The sequence below is a fragment of the Oncorhynchus gorbuscha genome, linkage group LG16 (assembly GCF_021184085.1).
Source record: "Oncorhynchus gorbuscha isolate QuinsamMale2020 ecotype Even-year linkage group LG16, OgorEven_v1.0, whole genome shotgun sequence".
Lineage (NCBI taxonomy): Eukaryota > Metazoa > Chordata > Actinopteri > Salmoniformes > Salmonidae > Oncorhynchus > Oncorhynchus gorbuscha.
Genome location: NC_060188.1, coordinates 98,374,698 through 98,399,483, shown reverse-complemented (window position 1 = coordinate 98,399,483; position 24,786 = coordinate 98,374,698). Strand labels below are relative to the sequence as shown.

The window sequence follows — 24,786 nt, the reverse complement described above, 5'->3', positions numbered from 1 at the left end:
TAAGGCTGTAACCTATCAAAATGTGGAAAAACAGATTTAATACATTTTAGACTAAGGCTGTAACCTATCAAAATGTGGAAAAACAGATTTAATACATTTTAGACTAAGGCTGTAACCTATCAAAATGTGGAAAAACAGATTTAATACATTTTAGACTAAGGCTGTAACCTATCAAAATGTGGAAAAACAGATTTAATACATTTTAGACTAAGGCTGTAACCTATCAAAATGTGGAAAAACAGATTTAATACATTTTAGACTAAGGCTGTAACCTATCAAAATGTGGAAAAACAGATTTAATACATTTTAGACTAAGGCTGTAACCTATCAAAATGTGGAAAAACAGATTTAATACATTTTAGACTAAGGCTGTAACCTATCAAAATGTGGAAAAACAGATTTAATACATTTTAGACTAAGGCTGTAACCTATCAAAATGTGGAAAAACAGATTTAATACATTTTAGACTAAGGCTGTAACCTATCAAAATGTGGAAAAACAGATTTAATACATTTTAGACTAAGGCTTAACCTATCAAAATGTGGAAAAACAGATTTTACATTTTAGACAAGGCTGTAACCTATCAAAATGTGGAAAAACAGATTTAATACATTTTAGACTAAGGTAACCTATCAAAATGTGGAAAAACAGATTTAATACATTTTAGACTAAGGCTGTAACCTATCAAAATGTGGAAAAACAGATTTAATACATTTTAGACTAAGGCTGTAACCTATCAAAATGTGGAAAAACATATTTAATACATTTTAGACTAAGGCTGTAACCTATGGGTCCAGAATGTGTCCAGAATGTGTCCAGAATGTGTCCAGAATGGGTCCAGAATGGGTCCAGAATGGGTCCAGAATGTGTCCAGAATGTGTGCATTAGTTCTATGTTAAAACGTTTTTCTATTCAATTCTGTTAGATAATGTACTGTTATTAGGCCTATATATTTACAGCAGGTTTACTGTAGGATCTACCTATCGTTCACAAAGGAGTTATAAAACATCTAACCAATGTTGACTGCCCCGCTCCTCCAATGCCTACACACGGACACAGCACCGTGACCTCCCCCCCCCCTAGTATCCCCTGCAGGAAACACCGTGTCGGCCTCCTCCTTACTGACTGCTCCGCTCCTCCAATGCCTACACACGGACACAGCACCGTGACCTGCCCCCCCTAGTATCCCCTGCAGGAAACACCGTGTCGGCCTCCTCCTTACTGACTGCTCCGCTCCTCCAATGCCTACACACGGACACAGCACCGTGACCTGCCCCCCCCTAGTATCCCCTGCAGGAAACACCGTGTCGGCCTCCTCCTTACTGACTGCTCCGCTCCTCCAATGCCTACACACGGACACAGCACCGGGACCTGCCCCCCTAATCCCCCCTGCAGGAAACACCGTATCGGCCTCCTCCTTACTGACGCTCCGCTCCTCCAATGGGATCCTGTCTGGAACCGCTGGCACCGTTTCACAGCTCAATTTGTCCCGGAGTCGACTATCTGCAGTTCGGAAAGTAAAACTCGACATAGTCGAAGTCATGGACCGCGAACACCCGAAAATGCCTTTTTAACTTTTGAACATATTGAAGGTAAGTTGTTTTCACTTTTAAAACTATGTTCGCGAAAGTTAGAAATTTAGACACAGAATAGGAATTGGTATGACTCCGTTGAGTGTAACCATGGAAAAGGTTTCGTTCTGTAGCCTATCTAGGACTCAATACTAGTTTCAATATTTTCTACTTTCAACTACTGCAGGAGATGTCTTATGTTAAATGTTTCGATATGTCTGTAGATTTAATTTGATTGATTGCGAGAATCCACTAGTATTGATGTTTCAGTCATGTTCAAATGGCTCCAATAAACAGCTAGTATTGATCCGTTTAAACTCAACTAAAGTTAAAAAGAAAGATTGAAACTTTATTGAAAAATAGATTCCAAATACATTGTTGTTGTTTATCATAATTGAAACACTTTATAATAACTTTCATCAAAGCCAAAGTGTTTATAGATTCAATTTAAACGATTTAAAAATGTTAGATACACGTTTTACACTAACCAATACTATAAAGAAATGCCTATGTAATTCTTATAAGTATTTATTAAATGTTGAAAAAAGTTGCCTGTTTTGTGTGCTTCATCCAAAGAAGTGGTGCAACTTTTTACACTTGAGAATAGATCCGTATTTAGTCTGTCGATCTGTAGTCCGAATGCTGACCATGGTTCTCTGAGCGACATTACCGTTCAAAAGCTTGGGGTCATGAAAGCTTTACATTACACGAGTTGCAAACTGAATAGGAAATATAGTCAAGACGTTATAAATAATGATTTTTAATTTAAATAATAATTGTGGCCTTCAAACTTTGCTTTCATCAAAGGAATCGTCCATTTTGCAGCAATTACAGCCTTTCAGACCTTTGCCATTCTAGTTGTTAATGTGTTGAGGTGATCTGAAGAGATTTCACCCCCATGGTTCCTGAAGCACCTCCCACAAGTTGGATTGGCTTAATGGGCACTTCTTACTTACCATTCGGTCAAGCTGCTCCCACAACAGCTCAATAGGGTTGGGATCTGGTGACTGTGCTGGCTACTCCACTATAGACAGAATACCAGCTTACTGCTGGCTCCCTACATAGTTACCATACGGTCAAGCTGCTCCCACAACAGCTCAATAGGGTTGGGATCTGGTGACTGTGCTGGCCACTCCACTATAGACAGAATACCAGCTTACTGCTGGCTCCCTACATAGTTACCATACGGTCAAGCTGCTCCCACAACAGCTCAATAGGGTCGAGAATAGGTGACTGTGCTGGCTACTCCATTATAGACAGAATACCAGCTGACTGCTGGCTCCCTACATAGTTACCATACGGTCAAGCTGCTCCCACAACAGCTCAATAGGGTCGAGAATAGGTGACTGTGCTGGCTACTCCATTATAGACAGAATACCAGCTGACTGCTGGCTCCTACATAGTTACCATACGGTCAAGCTGCTCCCACAACAGCTCAATAGGGTCGAGAATAGGTGACTGTGCTGGCTACTCCATTATAGACAGAATACCAGCTGACTGCTGGCTCCCTACATAGTTACCATACGGTCAAGCTGCTCCCACAACAGCTCAATAGGGTCGAGAATAGGTGACTGTGCTGGCTACTCCATTATAGACAGAATACCAGCTGACTGCTGGCTCCCTACATAGTTACCATACGGTCAAGCTGCTCCCACAACAGCTCAATAGGGTCGAGAATAGGTGACTGTGCTGGCTACTCCATTATAGACAGAATACCAGCTTACTGCTGGCTCCCTACATAGTTACCATACGGTCAAGCTGCTCCCACAACAGCTCAATAGGGTTGGGATCTGGTGACTGTGCTGGCCACTCCACTATAGACAGAATACCAGCTTACTGCTGGCTCCCTACATAGTTACCATACGGTCAAGCTGCTCCCACAACAGCTCAATAGGGTTGGGATCTGGTGACTGTGCTGGCTACTCCACTATAGACAGAATACCAGCTTACTGCTGGCTCCCTACATAGTTACCATACGGTCAAGCTGCTCCCACAACAGCTCAATAGGGTTGGGATCTGGTGACTGTGCTGGCTACTCCACTATAGACAGAATACCAGCTTACTGCTGGCTCCCTACATAGTTACCATACGGTCAAGCTGCTCCCACAACAGCTCAATAGGGTCGAGAATAGGTGACTGTGCTGGCTACTCCACTATAGACAGAATACCAGCTTACTGCTGGCTCCCTACATAGTTACCATACGGTCAAGCTGCTCCCACAACAGCTCAATAGGGTCGAGAATAGGTGACTGTGCTGGCTACTCCACTATAGACAGAATACCAGCTTACTGCTGGCTCCCTACATAGTTACCATACGGTCAAGCTGCTCCCACAACAGCTCAATAGGGTCGAGAATAGGTGACTGTGCTGGCCACTCCATTATAGACAGAATACCAGCTGACTGCTGGCTCCCTACATAGTTACCATACGGTCAAGCTGCTCCCACAACAGCTCAATAGGGTTGGGATCTGGTGACTGTGCTGGCTACTCCACTATAGACAGAATACCAGCTTACTGCTGGCTCCTACATAGTTACCATACGGTCAAGCTGCTCCCACAACAGCTCAATAGGGTTGGGATCTGGTGACTGTGCTGGCTACTCCACTATAGACAGAATACCAGCTTACTGCTGGCTCCCTACATAGTTACCATACGGTCAAGCTGCTCCCACAACAGCTCAATAGGGTTGGGATCTGGTGACTGTGCTGGCTACTCCACTATAGACAGAATACCAGCTTACTGCTGGCTCCCTACATAGTTACCATACGGTCAAGCTGCTCCCACAACAGCTCAATAGGGTCGAGAATAGGTGACTGTGCTGGCTACTCCACTATAGACAGAATACCAGCTTACTGCTGGCTCCCTACATAGTTACCATACGGTCAAGCTGCTCCCACAACAGCTCAATAGGGTTGGGATCTGGTGACTGTGCTGGCTACTCCACTATAGACAGAATACCAGCTTACTGCTGGCTCCCTACATAGTTACCATACGGTCAAGCTGCTCCCACAACAGCTCAATAGGGTTGGGATCTGGTGACTGTGCTGGCTACTCCACTATAGACAGAATACCAGCTTACTGCTGGCTCCCTACATAGTTACCATACGGTCAAGCTGCTCCCACAACAGCTCAATAGGGTTGGGATCTGGTGACTGTGCTGGCCACTCCATTATAGACAGAATACCAGCTTACTGCTGGCTCCCTACATAGTTACCATACGGTCAAGCTGCTCCCACAACAGCTCAATAGGGTTGGGATCTGGTGACTGTGCTGGCTACTCCACTATAGACAGAATACCAGCTTACTGCTGGCTCCCTACATAGTTACCATACGGTCAAGCTGCTCCCACAACAGCTCAATAGGGTTGGGATCTGGTGACTGTGCTGGCCACTCCATTATAGACAGAATACCAGCTTACTGCTGGCTCCCTACATAGTTAACATACGGTCAAGCTGCTCCCACAACAGCTCAATAGGGTTGAGATCTGGTGACTGTGCTGGCTACTCCACTATAGACAGAATACCAGCTGACAGCTTCTTCCCTAAATAGTTCTTGCATAGTTTGGACCTGTGCTTTGGGTCATTGTCCTGTTGTAGGAGGCAGTTTGTGCTGTTCCGTGAAGGGAGTAGTACACATCGTTGTATGAGATCTTCAGTTTCTTGGAAATGTCTTGCGTGGAATAGCCTTCATTTCTCAGAACAAGAATAGACTGAAGAGTTTCAGAAGAAAATTATTTGTTTCTGGCCATTTTGAGCCTGTAATTGAACCAACAAATGTTGATGCTGCAGATACTCAACTAGTCTAAAGAAGGACAGTTTTATTGCTTCTTTAATCAGGACAACAGTTTTCAGCTGTGCTAACATAATTGTAAAAGGTTTTTCTAATGATCAATTAGCCTTTTAAAGTTATAAACTTGGATTAGTGGCAGGTAGCCTAATGGTTAGAGTGTTGGGCCAGTAACCAAAAGGTTGCTGGATTGAATCCCCAAGTGAATCCCCATGTGTCGTTCTGCCCCTGAACAAGGCAGTTAACCCCCTGTTCCCCGGTAGGCCGTCATTCTGCCCCTGAACAAGGCAGTTAACCCACTGTTCCCTGGTAGGCCGTCATTGTAAATAAGAATTTGTTCTTAACTAACTTGCCTAGTTAAATAAAAAATACAATTATCTAACACGACGTGCCATTGGAACACAGGAGTGACGGTTGATGATAATGGGCCTCTGTACGCCTATGTAGATGTACCATTAAAAATGTCTACACTGTATTTCTGATCAATTTGATGTAATATTAATTGAACAAAAATATATATTTTTCAAAAACAAGGACATTTCTAAGTGACCCCAAACGTTTGAATGGTGGTGTGTCTCTGAGTCATGTGTCTCTGAGCTGTGTGTCTCTCTGAGCTGTGTGTCTCTCTGAGCTGTGTGTCTCTCTGAGCTGTGTCTCTCTGAGCTGTGTGTCTCTGAGCTGTGTCTCTCTGAGTCAGGTGTGTCTGAGCTGGGTGTCTCTGAGCTGGGTGTCTCTTAGCTGTGTCTCTTAGCTGTGTGTGTCTGAGCTGTGCGTGTGTCTCTGAGCTGTGTGTGTCTCTCTGAGCTGTGTGTGTCTCTCTGAGCTGTGTGTGTCTCTCTGAGCTGTGTGTGTCTCTCTGAGCTGTGTGTCTCTGAGCTGTGTGTCTCTGAGCTGGGTGTCTCTGAGCTGGGTGTCTCTGAGCTGGGTGTCTCTGAGCTGGGTGTCTCTGAGCTGGGTGTCTCTGAGCTGGGTGTCTCTGAGCTGGGTGTCTCTGAGCTGGGTGTCTCTGAGCTGGGTGTCTCTGAGCTGGGTGTCTCTGAGCTGGGTGTCTCTGAGCTGTGTGTCTCCTCTGAGCTGTGTGTCTCCTCTGAGCTGTGTGTCTCCTCTGAGCTGTGTGTCTCCTGAGCTGTGTGTCTCCTGAGCTGTGTGTCTCCTGAGCTGTGTCTCCCCGCTGGGCTGTGTGTCTCTGAGCTGGATGTCTCTGAGCTGGGTGTCTCCTCTGAGCTGTGTGTCTCTGAGCTGTGTGTCTCTGAGCTGTGTGTCTCCTCTGAGCTGTGTGTCTCCTCTGAGCTGGGTGTCTCCGAGCTGTGTGTCTCCGAGCTGTGTGTCTCCGAGCTGTGTGTCTCCGAGCTGTGTGTCTCTGAGCTGTGTGTCTCTGAGCTGTGTGTCTCTGAGCTGTGTGTCTCTGAGCTGTGTGTCTCTGAGCTGGGTGTCTCTGAGCTGGGTGTCTCTGAGCTGGGTGTCTCCTCTGAGCTGGGTGTCTCCTCTGAGCTGGGTGTCTCCTCTGAGCTGGGTGTCTCCTCTGAGCTGGGTGTCTCTCCTCTGAGCTGGGTGTCTCCTCTGAGCTGGGTGTCTCTGAGCTGGGTGTCTCTGAGCTGGGTGTCTCCTCTGAGCTGGGTGTCTCCTCTGAGCTGGGTGTCTCTGAGCTGTGTGTCTCTGAGCTGTGTGTCTCTGAGCTGGGTGTCTCTGAGCTGGGTGTCTCTGAGCTGGGCGTCTCTGAGCTGGGCGTCTCTGAGCTGGGCGTCTCTGAGCTGGGCGTCTCTGAGCTGGGCGTCTCTGAGCTGGGCGTCTCTGAGCTGGGCGTCTCTGAGCTGGGCGTCTCTGAGCTGGGTGTCTCCTCTGAGCTGGGTGTCTCCTCTGAGCTGTGTGTCTCCTCTGAGCTGGGTGTCTCCTCTGAGCTGGGTGTCTCCTCTGAGCTGGGTGTCTCCTCTGAGCTGGGTGTCTCCTCTGAGCTGGGTGTCTCCGAGCTGGGTGTCTCCTCTGAGCTGGGTGTCTCCTCTGAGCTGGGTGTCTCCTCTGAGCTGGGTGTCTCCTCTGAGCTGGGTGTCTCCTCTGAGCTGGGTGTCTCCTCTGAGCTGGGTGTCTCTGAGCTGGGTGTCTCCTCTGAGCTGGGCGTCTCTGAGCTGGGCGTCTCTGAGCTGGGCGTCTCTGAGCTGGGTGTCTCCTCTGAGCTGGGTGTCTCCTCTGAGCTGTGTGTCTCCTCTGAGCTGGGTGTCTCCTCTGAGCTGGGTGTCTCCTCTGAGCTGGGTGTCTCCTCTGAGCTGGGTGTCTCCTCTGAGCTGGGTGTCTCCTCTGAGCTGGGTGTCTCTGAGCTGGGTGTCTCTGAGCTGGGTGTCTCCTCTGAGCTGGGTGTCTCCTCTGAGCTGGGTGTCTCCTCTGAGCTGGGTGTCTCCTCTGAGCTGGGTGTCTCTGAGCTGGGTGTCTCCTCTGAGCTGGGTGTCTCCTCTGAGCTGGGTGTCTCTGAGCTGGGTGTCTCTGAGCTGGGTGTCTCTGAGCTGTGTGTCTCTGAGCTGGGTGTCTCTGAGCTGGGTGTCTCTGAGCTGGGTGTCTCTGAGCTGGGTGTCTCTGAGCTGTGTGTCTCTGAGCTGTGTGTCTCCTCTGAGCTGGGTGTCTCCTCTGAGCTGGGTGTCTCCTCTGAGCTGGGTGTCTCCTCTGAGCTGGGTGTCTCTGAGCTGGGTGTCTCTGAGCTGGGTGTCTCTGAGCTGGGTGTCTCTGAGCTGGGTGTCTCTGAGCTGGGTGTCTCTGAGCTGGGTGTCTCTGAGCTGGGTGTCTCTGAGCTGGGTGTCTCTGAGCTGGGCGTCTCTGAGCTGGGCGTCTCTGAGCTGGGCGTCTCTGAGCTGGGCGTCTCTGAGCTGGGCGTCTCTGAGCTGGGCGTCTCTGAGCTGGGCGTCTCTGAGCTGGGCGTCTCTGAGCTGGGCGTCTCTGAGCTGGGTGTTTCTGTCCATGGTTCTTCACTCTTTTTCATTTCCTTTGTTCAGTCATAACTTCATCCAAACGTTGTCTCTTGATATCATGTTGATACACAACAAACACACACAGGAAGGGGAAGAGACAACCTCAGTGCCTGTGTGCGTAACCTTCGCGGTCCTACTTGGGATTGTACCGTTGTACCCCCATCCTGGGTATCATGTTGGAGTTGTGTCATGTTGGAGTTGTGTCATGTTGGAGTTGTGTCATGTTGGAGTTGTGTCATGTTGGAGTTGTATTACATTGGAGTTGTGTCATGTTGGAGTTGTGTCACATTGGAGTTGTGTCACGTTGGAGTTGTGTCACGTTGGAGTTGTATCGCATTGGAGTTGTATCGCATTGGAGTTGTATCGCATTGGAGTTGTATTACATTGGAGTTGTATTACGTTGGAGTTGTGTCATGTTGGAGTTGTGTCATGTTGGAGTTGTGTCATGTTGGAGTTGTGTCATGTTGGAGTTGTGTCATGTTGGAGTTGTGTTATTGCCTGGACTCTATACAGGCATTCAGAAAAACTAGACCAAAAGTCAACATCAAATCAACCGTATATCAAATATGCTTAGATTGTGTTTGTCTGTCTATTTGAAATAGCTGAGATTTTGATCATCTTCCTATATTAGTAGACAGCATAGAACATGCTCTAGGCCAACTGCAGGTATTTGGTTCTTGTTTGCTAAGCTACTAAGTAGAGAAACATGTGTGGTGAGTGTTAGTATGCATACCTTCGCTGTGTGGATCGTAATTGTAGATGCTGTCAATATACACTAGCTGGTATGAAGTCTAATATCACTGTGGAAAAAATTAATATAGTGTTTGAACCCTCTGAGTAAAATAGAAAACAAAATTATATACTGTAAAGAGGAGGATGGCTCGGTCATTCCTCCAGTCTGCAGAAGAGGAGGATGGCTCGGTCATTCCTCCAGTCTGCAGAAGAGAAGGATGGCTCGGTCATTCCTCCAGTCTGCTGAAGAGAAGGATGGCTCGGTCATTCCTCCAGTCTGCAGAAGAGAAGGATGGCTCGGTCATTCCTCCAGTCTGCAGAAGAGGAGGATGGCTCGGTCATTCCTCCAGTCTGCAGAAGAGAAGGATGGCTCGGTCATTCCTCCAGTCTGTTGAAGAGAAGGATGGCTCGGTCATTCCTCCAGTCTGCAGAAGAGGAGGATGGCTCGGTCATTCCTCCAGTCTGTTGAAGAGGAGGATGGCTCGGTCATTCCTCCAGTCTGCAGAAGAGAAGGATGGCTCGGTCATTCCTCCAGTCTGCAGAAGAGGAGGATGGCTCGGTCATTCCTCCAGTCTGCAGAAGAGAAGGATGGCTCGGTCATTCCTCCAGTCTGTTGAAGAGAAGGATGGCTCGGTCATTCCTCCAGTCTGCAGAAGAGGAGGATGGCTCGGTCATTCCTCCAGTCTGTTGAAGAGGAGGATGGCTCGGTCATTCCTCCAGTCTGCAGAAGAGAAGGATGGCTCGGTCATTCCTCCAGTCTGCAGAAAAGGAGGCCTCCCTCTAAATAAAGGAGTTCGAATGAAATGCTGACACTAACACATGTTTGCATCCCAAATGGCACCCTATTCGCTATAGTGTCAAAAGGCCCATTGTAACAAGTAGTGCACTATACAGGGGATAGGGTGGCATTTGGGACTGAACATGGTAATAAGCTCCACTGTACATTCTCCATCACAACCATTTGAATTCAGAATGCTGACATGGAACCAGTGGCCTTCAGAACACTAAAACAGGACTGGAAACACTCAGAACATAAGTTATCTGAGAAACACAGTTCCAACATGAAAGTGAGGAAGCTAGATGGAGACTTTGAATCGTATCTGAACTGGACATGAAATGGCAGGCTAGAGTTATAACTAACTGGTGGTTAGCATTGTTTAAGTCCATGGCTTTGTTTCCATACTGCTCTCGCCTCTCCTCTCCCTTCTTCTACTCTCCTCTCCTCTCCCTTCTTCTACTCTCCTCTCCTCTCCCTTCTTCTACTCTCCTCTCCTCTCCCTTCTTCTACTCTCCTCTCCTCTCCCTTCTTCTACTCTCCTCCCTTCTTCTACTCTCCTCTCCTCTCCCTTCTTCTACTCTCCTCTCCCTTCTTCTACTCTCCTCTCCCTTCTTCTACTCTCCTCTCCCTTCTTCTACTCTCTCCTCTCCCTTCTTCTACTCTCCTCTCCCTTCTTCTACTCTCCTCTCCCTTCTTCTACTCTCCTCTCCCTTCTTCTACTCTCCTCCCCCCCTCTCCCTTCTTCTACTCTCCTCCCCCCCTCTCCCTTCTTCTACTCTCCTCTCCCTTCTTCTACTCTCCTCCCCTCCTCTCCCTTCTTCTACTCTCCTCCCCTCTCCTCTCCCTTCTTCTACTCTCCTCCCCTCCTCTCCCTTCTTCTACTCTCCTCTCCTCTCCCTTCTTCTACTCTCTATATTCTACTCTCCCTTCTTCTACTCTCTTCCCCTCTCCCTTCTACTCTCCTCCCCTCTCCCTTCTTCGACTCTCCTCCCCTCTCCCTTCTTCGACTCTCCTCCCCTCTCCTCTCCCTTCTTCTACTCTCCTCTCCTCTCCCTTCTTCTACTCTCCTCTCCTCTCCCTTCTTCTACTCTCCTCTCCTCTCCCTTCTTCTACTCTCCTCTCCCTTCTTCTCCTCTCCTCCCATCTTCTCTCCCTTCTTCTACTCTACTCTCCTCTCCCTTCTTCTACTCTCCTCTCCCTTCTTCTACTCTCCTCTCCCTTCCCTTCTCCTCTCCTCTCTCCCTTCTTCTACTCTCCTCTCCCTTCTTCTCCTCCCATCCTCTCCCTTCTACTCTCCTACTCTCCTCTCCCTTCTTCTACTCTCCTCTCCCCTTCTCTCCTTCTCCCTTCTTCTCCCCTCCTCCCTTCTTCGACTCTCCTCTCCTCTCCCTTCTTCGACTCTCCTCTCCCTTCTATTCTCCTCCCCTCTCCTCTCCCTTCTATTCTCCTCCCCTCTCCTCTCCCTTCTTCTACTCTCCTCTCCTCTCCCTTCTTCTACTCTCCTCTCCTCTCCCTTCTTCTACTCTCCTCTCCTCTCCCTTCTTCTACTCTCCTCTCCCTTCTTCTACTCTCCTCTCCCTTCTTCTACTCTCCTCTCCCTTCTTCTACTCTCCTCTCCCTTCTTCTACTCTCCTCTCCCTTCTTCTACTCTCCTCTCCCTTCTTCTACTCTCCTCTCCTCTCCCTTATATTCTCCTCCCCTCTCCTCTCCCTTCTTCTACTCTCCTCTCCTCTCCCTTCTTCTACTCTCCTCTCCTCTCCCTTCTTCTACTCTCCTCTCCTCTCCCTTCTTCTACTCTCCTCCCCTCTCCTCTCCCTTCTTCTACTCTCCTCTCCTCTCCCTTCTTCTACTCTCCTCTCCTCTCCCTTCTTCTCTCCCTTCTTCTACTCTCCTCTCTTTTCCTATCTTCCCCTCTCCTCTCCCTTCTTATACTCTCCTCTCCTCTCCCTTCTTCTACTCTCCTCCCTTCTCCCTTCTTCTACTCTCCTCCCCTCTCCCTTCTTCTCCTCTCCTCCCCTCTCCCTTCTTCTCCTCTCCTCCCCTCTCCCTTCTTCTAGTCTCCTCTCCTCTCCCTTCTTCTAGTCTCCTCTCCTCTCCCTTCTTCTAGTCTCCTCTCCTCTCCCTTCTTCTCTCCCTTCTTCTCCTCTCCTCTCCCTTCTTCTACTCTCCTCTCCCTTCTTCTACTCTCCTCTCCCTTCTACTCTCCTCTCCCTTCTTATACTCTCCTCTCCCTTCTTCTCCTCTCCTCTCCCTTCTACTCCCCTCTCCTCTCCCTTCTTCTACTCTCCTCCCCTCTCCCTTCTACTCTCCTCCCCTCTCCCTTCTTCGACTCTCCTCTCCTCTCCCTTCTTCGACTCTCCTCTCCTCTCCCTTCTTCGACTCTCCTCTCCTCTCCCTTCTATTCTCCTCCCCTCTCCTTTCCCTTCTATTCTCCTCCCCTCTCCTCTCCCTTCTTCTACTCTCCTCTCCTCTCCCTTCTTCTACTCTCCTCTCCTCTCCCTTCTTCTACTCTCCTCTCCTCTCCCTTCTTCTACTCTCCTCTCCTTCTTCTTCTCCTCTCTCCCTTCTTATACTCTCTCTCCTCCCTTCTTCTACTCTCCTCCCTTCTCCTTCCCTTCTTCTCCCTTCTTCTCCTCCTCCCCTCTCCCTTCTTCTCCTCTCCCTCCCCTCTCCCTTCTTCTTCTCCTCTCCTTCTCTCTCTCCCCTCTCCCTTCCTTCTCCCCTCTCCCTTCTTCTCCTCTCCTCCCTCTCCCTTCTTCTAGTCTCCTCTCCCTTCTTCTACTCTCCTCTCCCTTCTTCTACTCTCCTCTCTTTTCCTATCTTCGCCTCTCCTCTCCTCTCCCTCCCTACTTTCTATCTTTAAAGTTGAGTCTCATCTCCTGCCAAATCGTAACTCCACATGATCTGTACACACTAATTGATGTGCTCTTTGAAGCTCAGAGAGAGAGAGGGGCAAAGGGAGAGAGAGAGGGGCAAAGGGAGAGAGAGAGGGGCAAAGGGAGAGAGAGAGGGGCAAAGGGAGAGAGAGAGGGTCAAAGGGAGAGAGAGAGGGGCAAAGGGAGAGAGAGAGGGGCAAAGGGAGAGAGAGAGAGGCAGAGAGAGTGGGGTAAAGGGGGAGAGAGAGGGGAAAAGGGGAAGAGGCAGAGAGCGAGGGGTAAAGGGAGAGAGAGAGAGAGAGAGAGAGGCAAAGGGGAAGAGGCAGAGAGAGAGGGGTAAAGGGAGAGAGAGGGGAAAAGGGAGAGAGAGAGAGAGGCAAAGGGGAAGAGGCAGAGAGAGAGGGGTAAAGGGAGAGAGAGGGGAAAAGGAGAGAGAGAGAGAGAGGCAATGGGGAAGAGGCAAAGAGAGAGGGGTAAAGGGGGAGAGAGAGGGGAAAAGGGAGAGAGAGAGAGAGGCAAAGGGGAAGAGGCAGAGAGAGAGGGGTAAAGGGAGAGAGAGGGGAAAAGGGAGAGAGAGAGAGAGAGGCAATGGGGAAGAGGCAAAGAGAGAGGGGTAAAGGGGGAGAGAGAGGGGAAAAGGGAGAGAGAGAGAAAGGCAAAGGGGAAGAGGCAGAGAGAGAGGGGTAAAGGGAGAGAGGGGGGAAAAGGGAGAGAGAGAGAAAGGCAAAGGGGAAGAGGCAGAGAGAGAGGGGAAAAGGGAGAGAGTGAGAGGCAGAGAGAGGGGGGGGGGTGAGTGAGGCCTGCCCGTGCTCAGAGAGACAGAGACTGGGGTCTGGTTTCAATAAAGGACTATTTTGGCACAGAGGAACTGCATCACTTTCTACTTCACTCTTCCGGGGTGGGTCCTCTTCAGACAGACAACTCTTCCAACACATCACGAGGCGGACATGTCGGAACGTCACCATTCAAAACCAAGTTTTGAAGGCAAAACCTTTGCAGTGGTTTTAGTAACGATAGTTGTTGCAAACTAGCCACTTGTGAAATGCACTCATTTAAAATAACCTCTGATCTCCATTTTGCTAGCTACTATTTAGTATTTTAGGCAGGGATGGTGTTCCTCCGTGCCAAAAGAGTCCATAATTTTAACCAGGCCCTAAGTCAGTACTGTCGAGGGAGATGCAGAGAGAGATTCCGACTGACTCATTTCCAACATCAGTGCTGAGATAGGAGGGTAAGTGGACCAGAGTCTGAAAGGTTTAATGACTGTTGACTCACAGTCTGTGTCTCAAATGGTACCCTATTCCTTATAGGCTCTGGTCAACAGTAGTACACTAAGTAAACCTCTGGTTGATATACACAGAACCAAGGGTAATGAGAGAGGAAATATTAGCATTTTATACGAGTGGGTATAATGCCTAGTAAGTAAAGGTTAAATAAAATAAAATAATCCTGGATGCTGATTGGATAAAACCGTTCCAAAAGTTACCACCGGCTAAAGCTATGAGGTTTAAATGCTTGTTCCATCTCACTGCGCATCCACTGTCTCATCAGCCCAGCCAGACAATTTATAAACTTTTAAAACTATAAAAAGCTTTTTGACATGATCTCCCCTTTCTTTGAAACTAGCATTTGGTTTTCAACAGTGGACATTTGTATAAACCTGTCTGTCCCTCTGGCATTTCCAACATTGTTTTATGTTCATATTGAAATTCGATCTCCAACTGACCCATTTGTAAATAAGAATTTGTTCTTAACTGACTTGCCTAGTTAAATAAAGGTTACATTTCAGAAGAATAAAGAGTAATGAACGTGTCGGGACGAGACATACAGGCAGCTTTTCTCAACCAGTTGAAATCATGAATCAGTATAGTTTTTATGGATCTATACACAAATACATGTCAATAGAAACCAGGTCAAAGCAAACCAAGTGCAGCTAGTTTACCGTCTTTCAGCTCCCGGGTGAAGTGAATGTGTTAGCTGTGTTGTTAACTGTGTTGGCTGTGTTGTTGGCTGTGTTGTTGGCTGTGTTGTTGGCTGTGTTGTTGGCTGTGTTGTTGGCTGTGTTGTTGGCTGTGTTGTTGGCTGTGTTGTTGGCTGTAGTGTTAGCTGTGGTGTTAGCTATGTTGTTAGCTGTAGTGTTAGCTGTAGTGTTGGCTGTGTTAGCTTTATTGTTAGCTGTGTTGTTGGCTGTGTTGTTAGCTGTGTTGTTGACTGTGTTGTTAACTGTGTTAGCTGTGTTGTTGGCTGTGTTGTTGGCTGTGTTGTTGGCTGTGTTGTTGGCTGTGTTGTTGGCTGTGTTGTTGGCTGTGTTGTTGGCTGTGTCGTTGGCTGTGTTGTTGGCTGTGTTGTTGGCTGTGTTAGCTTTAGTGTTAGCTGTGTTGTTAGCTGTGTTGTTGACAGTGGTGTTGACTGTGGTGTTGCCTGTGTTGTTGACTGTGTTGTTGGCTGTGTTGTTGGCTGTGTTGTTGGCTGTGTTGTTGGCTGTGTTGTTGGCTGTGTTGTTGGCTGTGTTGTTGGCTGTGTTGTTGGCTGTGTTGTTGGCTGTGTTAGCTTTAGTGTTAGCTGTGTTGTTAGCTGTGTTGTTGACAGTGGTGTTGACTGTGGTGTTGACTGTGGTGTTGACTGTGTTGTTGGCTGTGTTGTTGGCTGTGTTGTTGACTGTGTTGTTGGCTGTGTTGTTGGCTGTGTTGTTGGCTGTGTTGTTAGCTGTGTTGTTAGCTGTGTTGTTGGCTGTAGTGTTGGCTGTGTTGTTGGCTGTGTTGTTGGCTGTGTTGTTGGCTGTGTTGTTGGCTGTGTTGTTGGCTGTGTTGTTGGCTGTGTTGTTGGCTGTGTTGTTGGCTGTGTTGTTGGCTGTGTTGTTGGCTGTGTTGTTGGCTGTGTTGTTGGCTGTGTTGTTGGCTGTGTTGTTGGCTGTGTTGTTGGCTGTGTTGTTTGCTGTGTTGTTAGCTGTGTTGTTGACAGTGGTGTTGGCTGTGTTGTTGGCTAGATACAGAACAAAAACACTTCATGACTGGGTCGAGTCCATAGATACAGAACAAAAACACTTCATGACTGGGTCGAGTCTCCGATTGAATGTTCGACCAGCCGGCTTTGGTCACAACCCTCGATTTGTGTCGGGACTATATCTAGTGGAAGGATGAAATAGTATGAATAAATTAATAAAAATAATGTTTTTAATGAAAATATGTCAATCATCATTTGAATATGTTGGTAACCCATTGTATAAAAGTGATAATACCCTGGAAGCCAATACACTACCATATACTACAATACACTACTATATACTACTAATGCCCTGGAAGCCAATACACTACCATATACTACAATACACTACTATATACTACTAATGCCCTGGAAGCCAATACACTACGATATACTACAATACACTACTATATACTACTACAATACACTACAATACACTACAATACACTACTATATATTACTAATGCCCTGGAAGCCAATATCACTTTTAAATAGGAAATGACTGGACGAGTCAAACAGCAGGTTCACTGCTTCTCTGTGTGAGTCACAGTTAGAGGAGACAGGCCTGGGTCAAGGATCAAATGCATGTCTATACAGTCACACTACTATGGCCTACAACACACTACTATATACTACTACACACTACTATATACTACTATATACTACTACACAGTACTATATACTACTACACACTACTATATACTACTACACACTACTATATACTACTACACAATACTATATACTACTACACACTACTATATACTACTACACAATACTATATACTACTACACAGTACTATATACTACTACACACTACTATATACTACTACACACGACTATATACTACAATACACGACTATATACTACAATACACGACTATATACTACTATATACTACAATACACTACTATATACTACAATACACTACTATATACTACAATACACTACTATATACTACTACACACTACGATATACTACTACACACTACTATATACTACGACACACTACTATATACTACTATATACTACTACACACTACTATATACTACTACACACTACTATATACTACTACACACTACTATATACTACTACATACTATTATATACTACAATACACGACTATATACTACTACATGTGCTTCTACACCTGCATTGCTTGCTGTTTGGGGTTTTAGGCTGGGTTTCTGTACAGCACTTTGAGATATCAGCTGATGTACGAAGGGCTATATAAATAAATTTGATTTGATACACACTACTATATACTACTATATACTACTACACACTACTACACACTACGTCACCCTGGTGGTCATGGTGGGGTGAAGGACATTGGTACCACTGAACAGTGGCTGGTAAACAAGATCTCCCTTTGTAAAGAGGTCTTTAACCAACAGGACTTTAACCAACAGGACTTTAACCAACAGGTCTTTAACCAACAGGTCTTTAACCAACAGGTCTTTAACCAACAGGTCTTTAACCAACAGGTCTTTAACCAACAGGTCTTTAACCAACAGGTCTTTAACCAACAGGTCTTTAACCAACAGGACTTTAACCAACAGGTCTTTAACCAACAGGTCTTTAACCAACAGGTCTTTAACCAACAGGTCTTTAACCAACAGGTCTTTAACCAACAGGTCTTTAACCAACAGGTCTTTAACCAACAGGACTTTAACCAACAGGTCTTTAACCAACAGGTCTTTAACCAACAGGTCTTTAACCAACAGGTCTTTAACCAACAGGTCTTTAACCAACAGGTCTTTAACCAACAGGTCTTTAACCAACAGGTCTTTAACCAACAGGTCTTTAACCAACAGGTCTTTAACCAACAGGTCTTTAACCAACAGGTCTTTAACCAACAGGTCTTTAACCAACAGGTCTTTAACCAACAGGTCTTTAACCAACAGGTCTTTAACCAACAGGTCTTTAACCAACAGGTCTTTAACCAACAGGTCTTTAACCAACAGGTCTTTAACCAACAGGTCTTTAACCAACAGGTCTTTAACCAACAGGACTTTAACCAACAGGTCTTTAACCAACAGGACTTTAACCAACAGGTCTTTAACCAACAGGACTTTAACCAACAGGTCTTTAACCAACAGGTCTTTAACCAACAGGTCTTTAACCAACAGGACTTTAACCAACAGGTCTTTAACCAACAGGACTTTAACCAACAGGTCTTTAACCAACAGGTCTTTAACCAACAGGTCTTTAACCAACAGGTCTTTAACCAACAGGACTTTAACCAACAGGTCTTTAACCAACAGGTCTTTAACCAACAGGACTTTAACCAACAGGTCTTTAACCAACAGGACTTTAACCAACAGGTCTTTAACCAACAGGACTTTAACCAACAGGTCTTTAACCAACAGGTCTTTAACCAACAGGTCTTTAACCAACAGGTCTTTAACCAACAGGTCTTTAACCAACAGGTCTTTAACCAACAGGTCTTTAACCAACAGGACTTTAACCAACAGGTCTTTAACCAACAGGTCTTTAACCAACAGGACTTTAACCAACAGGTCTTTAACCAACAGGACTTTAACCAACAGGTCTTTAACCAACAGGTCTTTAACCAACAGGTCTTTAACCAACAGGTCTTTAACCAACAGGTCTTTAACCAACAGGTCTTTAACCAACAGGTCTTTAACCAACAGGTCTTTAACCAACAGGTCTTTAACCAACAGGTCTTTAACCAACAGGTCTTTAACCAACAGGTCTTTAACCAACAGGTCTTTAACCAACAGGTCTTTAACCAACAGGACTTTAACCAACAGGTCTTTAACCAACAGGTCTTTAACCAACAGGACTTTAACCAACAGGTCTTTAACCAACAGGTCTTTAACCAACAGGACTTCATGGATAAATAAAGGCGAAATACAAATAGATCCAAACAAGTGATTTAGATATTGACTTGATCACGAATGTAATGATAACAATCTTCATGTTTCTATCATGTTTCTATCACGCTGAACAGGTAGCGTTTTATTTTCTGTGTTGTATGGTCCAGATGACTGTGGTGTGGAAGTGAAGGTTCTGTGTTACTGCTGCTATAACCAACATGGTTCAGGATGACATCCCTATGGTACAAGTCTGGAATATCAGAATGAAAAGAGGGGTGCATTCCAAATGGCCCCCTATTTCCTATTTAGTGCACTGCCCTTGGTCAAATGTAGTGCACTATATATGGCAAAAGTGTTCCATTTGGGACATAACCAAACATGAACAGATGCGTATCAACCTCATTTCGTCTGTCTGCCAAACTTTATTTGTTGTCTTCATGGAAAATGAACTGTAAGTTGTATCTCTCTGAAAGAGAAATAGCTTGTATAATTTATCATAGCTGAAGCTCATGTCTGATTTGGCACTGTAAGTAGCTGATATAAATGCTTGGAAAAGTGACCAAGATTATTCTTTAGAAGGTCGTTTGAGCACTGAGCTCATGGGGCCCTGTACCGTGGTGATGGGCAGGTAGTTGGACATGCATCATCTGCCCTGTACCGTGGAGATGGGCAGGTAGTTGGACATGCATCATCTGCCCTGTACCGTGGAGATGGGCAGGTAGTTGGACATGCATCATCTGCCCTGTACCGTGGTCAACCAAGCACAAACTGTACACAGTACTGAAGCTGCTATATCATGATGAAGCCAGGATGTTTGCTTAAGGAGAAGCGTGCTGGTGTGCATTGTGTGTGTGTGTGTGTGTGTGTGTGTGTGTGTGTGCTCGCGCATGTGAGTCACCCACGCTTTCATCTGATAAGACGTCCAGTCTCTGGTTTGGCTCTCCTCTGTCCAGTCTCTGGTTTGGTCCTCCTCTGTCCAGTCTCTGGTTTGGTCCTCCTCTGTCCAGTCTCTGGGTTGGTTCTCCTCTGTCCAGTCTCTGGGTTGGTTCTCCTCTGTCCAGTCTCTGGTTTGGCCCTCCTCTATCCAGTCTCAGGGTTGGCTCTCCTCTGTCCAGTCTCTGGTTTGGCCCTCCTCTGTCCAGTCTCTGGGTTGGCTCTCCTCTGTCCAGTCTCTGGTTTGGCTCTCCTCTGTCCAGTCTCTGGGTTGGCCCTCCTCTGTCCAGTCTCTGGGTTGGTTCTCCTCTGTCCAGTCTCTGGTTTGGCTCTCCTCTATCCAGTATCTGGTTTGGCCCTCCTCTATCCAGTCTCAGGGTTGGCTCTCCTCTGTCCAGTCTCTGGTTTGGCCCTCCTCTGTCCAGTCTCTGGGTTGGCTCTCCTCTGTCCAGTCTCTGGTTTGGTTCTCCTCTGTCCAGTCTCTGGGTTGGCCCTCCTCTGTCCAGTCTCTGGGTTGGTTCTCCTCTGTCCAGTCTCTGGTTTGGCTCTCCTCTATCCAGTATCTGGTTTGGCCCTCCTCTATCCAGTCTCTGGTTTGGCCCTCCTCTGTCCAGTCTCTGGTTTGGCTCTCCTCTGTCCAATCTCTGGTTTGGCTCTCCTCTGTCCAGTCTCTGGTTTGGCCCTCCCCTATCCAGTCTCTGGTTTGGTTCTCCTCTGTCCAGTCTCTGGTTTGGCTCTCCTCTGTCCAGTCTCTGGGTTGGCCCTCCTCTATCCGGTCTCTGGTTTGGTTCTCCTCTATCCTTCCATCTCCGGTTTCAACATGCATTGTATCTTAATACTGTGTTTAGTTATTTACCCATGTCTTCAAGTGGATCTGTCTGTTTGACAGTCCAGGCTGTTATTGCTGTGAATGCCTTTCCTCTTGACCTCTCCTCCTTTGGCTGTGTGACTTCCTAGAGAACACAAGCAGCTCTTGTCACTTCCTAGAGAACAGAAGCAGCTCTTGCCACTTCCTAGAGAACACAAGCAGCTGAATCACATCCTATTTGTTGGAGCGTAAATCATAATCCACAGTCGCTAGGACGCGATAGTTCAGCGTCCCATTACTACGTTGTTCTGAGACCACCATCAACAGGGGGATGCTCAGCCTGAACGTGCACATCCCCACAATTCCCAACTCTGTTCTCTATTCATTTGACTGTGTTGACAAGACAGTTGGAGAAATTGCTTGAGCTCCGTTAAGAATTGGAAAAGTATGAACGCAACGGTCCAATATATAGAACACTGCTGTGTGTTGCCGTACAGGTGTTGGACTCTGATTAACACGGCACAGAACCAGTCCTTGCGGTGAGGGGAGCAAACTGGACTCTTCTGCTGTCATGTTCTCCATATCATTATAAAATATGACCAGTTGATGTTAAATAAGAATGTACAGTAACTGACCATAATTGAATAATCACTCTAACTCCCTTCAGCTCACTCAGTTCCACCCCAAGGTGCTGTACCTTTTAAAAGTCTTCCAGTTGTTTTCACGGCCCAGAACATCTCTTTAATAAAGTTGTTTTCACGGCCCAGAACATCTCTTTAATAAAGTTGTTTTTACGGCCCCGAACATCTCATTAATAAAGTTGTTTTCACGGCCCCTAACATCTCATTAATAAAGTTGTTTTTACGGCCCCAAACATCTCATTAATAAAGTTGTTTTCACGGCCCAGAACATCTCATTGATAAAGTTGTTTTCACGGCCCAGAACATCTCTTTAATAAAGTTGTTTTCACGGCCCAGAACATCTCTTTAATAAAGTTGTTTTCACGGCCCAGAACATCTCATTGATAAAGTTGTTTTCACGGCCCAGAACATCTCATTGATAAAGTTGTTTTCACGGCCCAGAACATCTCTTTAATAAAGTTGTTTTCACGGCCCAGAACATCTCTTTAATAAAGTTGTTTTCACGGCCCAGAACATCTCTTTAATAAAGTTGTTTTCACGGCCCAGAACATCTCTATTACACTAAGTCTGTACATGGATTCCTCCTAATTAAAGTTGTAATTCATTTGAATAAAGGTGAGCGGCCAGGTCTTCTAAAGCTGACAAAGTTTTAGGATCCAAGGTTAATACTCAATACTATGACCCAGGGCAGTGTTGGTCTATGTACTTAATATTATGACCCAATAACTGACAACCTGCTAGAAACCTGCTGTACTCCACATAGTAACACTAGCCAGCTACCCCCAGCTCTGAAACACCATGCTTCACTAGATTAACACTAGCCAGCTACCCCCAGCTCTGAAACACCATGCTTCACTAGATAGCTCTGAAACACCATGCTTCACTAGATAGCTCTGAAACACCATGCTTCACTAGATTAACACTAGCCAGCTACCCCCAGCTCTGAAACACCATGCTTCACTAGATAGCTCTGAAACACCATGCTTCACTAGATAGCTCTGAAACACCATGCTTCACTAGATTAACACTAGCCAGCTACCCCCAGCTCTGAAACACCATGCTTCACTAGATAGCTCTGAAACACCATGCTTCACTAGATAGCTCTGAAACACCATGCTTCACTAGATTAACACTAGCCAGCTACCCCCAGCTCTGAAACACCATGCTTCACTAGATTAACACTAGCCTCTGAAACACCATGCTTCACTAGATTAACACTAGCCTCTGAAACACCATGCTTCACTAGATTAACACTAGCCTCTGAAACACCATGCTTCACTAGATTAACACTAGCCTCTGAAACACCATGTTTCACTAGATTGAGCTACTCTGTCTGAAATACATATTAGGTTACTTGTTTTTCCTGGGGAGAGCACATGGGGGGGAGGACTTCTGTTGTTCTCTCTCTCTCCCCGTGTGTTTTGAGTCTTATCCAACACAGAGATAAAAAGGCCTTGATTGGATCAAAGAGAACGCTCTGGGAGTTCCAGACAGCTGAATTCCTCCTCGATCACAGACTCAGGTGTCTGCAATGCAACAAGCAGGCCCTTTGGGAGCAGGGAGAGACTGGGGAGAACGCTGGTAATGAGGACTAGTAAGATCAAATCAAATTGTATTTGTCACAAGCACCGAATACAACAGGTGTAGACTTTTCAGTGAAATGCTTACTTACTATTCCAAACACCAACAAAAAAACACACAAATATTTGCTCAATATTAAAGAAATGGTAACACAATAATAACAATAACGAGGCTATTTACAGGGAGTACTGAGTCAATGTGCAGAGGTACCAGGTAGTAGCATGGCTATATACCTATATACAGGGAGTACTGAGTCAATGTGCAGGGGTACCAGGTAGTAGCATGGCTATATACAGGGAGTACTGAGTCAATGTGCAGAGGTACCAGGTAGTAGCATGGCTATATACAGGGAGTACTGAGTCAATGTGCAGAGGTACCAGGTAGTAGCATGACTATATACAGGGAGTACTGAGTCAATGTGCAGAGCTACCAGGTAGTAGCATGGCTATATACCTATATACAGAGAGTACTGAGTCAATGTGCAGAGGTACCAGGTAGTAGCATGGCTATATACCTATATACAGGGAGTACTGAGTCAATGTGCAGAGGTACCAGGTAGTAGCATGGCTATATACCTATATACAGGGAGTACTGAGTCAATGTGCAGAGGTACCAGGTAGTAGCATGGCTATATACCTATATACAGGGAGTACTGAGTCAATGTGCAGAGCTACCAGGTAGTAGCATGGCTACATACAGGGAGTACTGAGTCAATGTGCAGAGGTACCAGGTAGTTGAGATAGTTGAGGTAATACAGTATGACTATATGAGTGTATGGGTAAAAGTGACTCGTCTATATATACATTTCATGGCCAAAAGTATGTGGACACCTGCTCATCAAACGTCTTATTCCAAAATCATGGGCATTAATATGGAGTTGGTCCCCCCTTTGCTGCTATAACGGCCTCCACTCTTCTGGGAAGGCCTTCCACTAGATGTTGGAACATTGCTGCTATAACAGCCTCCACTCTTCTGGGAAGGCTTTCCACTAGATGTTGGAACATTGCTGCTATAACAGCCTCCACTCTTCTGGGAAGGATTTCCACTAGATGTTGGGACATTGCTGAGGGGACTTGCTTCCATTCAGCCACAAGAGTATTAGTGAGGTTGGACACTGATGCTGGGCGATTAGGCCTGGCTTAGTCAGCGTTCCAATTCATCTGAAAGGTGTTTGATGGGGTTGAGGTCAGGGCTCTGTGCAGGCCAGTCAGGTTCCTCCACACTGATGTCATATGCGGTCCGGTTCTGTGAGCTGGTGTGACCTATCACATCAGTACTCTGTGGTCCCGTTCTGTGAGCTGGTGTGACCTATCACTTCAGTACTCTGCGGTCCCGTTCTGTGAGCTGGTGTGACCTATCACCTCAGTACTCTGCGGTCCGGTTCTGTGAGCTGGTGTGACCTATCACTTCAGTACTCTGCGGTCCCGTTCTGTGAGCTGGTGTGACCTACCACTTCAGTACTCTGTGGTCCGGTTCTGTGAGCTGGTGTGACCTATCACATCAGTACTCTGTGGTCCGGTTCTGTGAGTTGGTGTGACCTATCACCTCAGTACTCTGTGGTCCCGTTCTGTGAGCTGGTGTGACCTATCACATCAGTACTCTGCGGTCCGGTTCTGTGAGCTGGTGTGACCTATCACTTCAGTACTCTGTGGTCCGGTTCTGTGAGCTGGTGTGACCTACCACTTCAGTACTCTGTGGTCCGGTTCTGTGAGTTGGTGTGACCTACCACTTCAGTACTCTGTGGGCCCGTTCTGTGAGCTGGTGTGACCTATCACTTTAGCAATCAATCAAATGTATTTATAAAGCCCTTCGTACATCAGCTGATATCTCAAAGTGCTGTACAGAAACCCAGCCTAAAACCCCAAACAAAATGCAATGCAGGTGTAGAAGCACGGTGGCTTGGAAAAACTCCCTAGAAAGCACTCTGCGGTCCCGTTCTGTGGCCTACCACTTTGTGGCTGAGCCGTTGTTGCTTCTAGACGTTTCCACTTCACAATAATACCACTTACAGTTGACCGGGGCAGCTCTAGCAGGACACATTTGATGAACTGACTTGTTGGCAAGGTGGCATCCTCGGTTGGTGCTGAGCTCTTAGTTTTTTACAATTACTTTGGCATTAATTTCGGAACCTTGATGTAATAAAAAAAAACTCAGGACACAAAACTCACAACGAATGATCAAAATATCAAAATAATACAGTAAGCCAGGAGAGGAACACTGCAGTGATGTATTTACAGTAAGCCAGGTGAGGAACACTGCAGTGATGTATTTACAGTAAGCCAGGTGAGGAACACTGCAGTGATTTATT

General features: G+C 46.4%; 1 protein-coding gene and 1 pseudogene across 1 annotated transcript in view; one reads left to right on the top strand and one right to left on the bottom strand.

The window, feature by feature from the left end:
* LOC123999872 overlaps positions 1–1,531 on the bottom strand; it is a 29,184-nt pseudogene extending 27,653 nt beyond the window's left edge.
* The window catches only part of LOC123999870 (interleukin-11 receptor subunit alpha-like), a 119,272-nt gene continuing 95,910 nt past the window's right edge, over positions 1,425–24,786 (top strand). The window contains exon 1 of the mRNA XM_046305878.1: positions 1,425–1,592. The gene's annotated coding sequence lies outside the window, so the exon portion shown is untranslated. The remainder of the gene's footprint in view (positions 1,593–24,786) is intronic.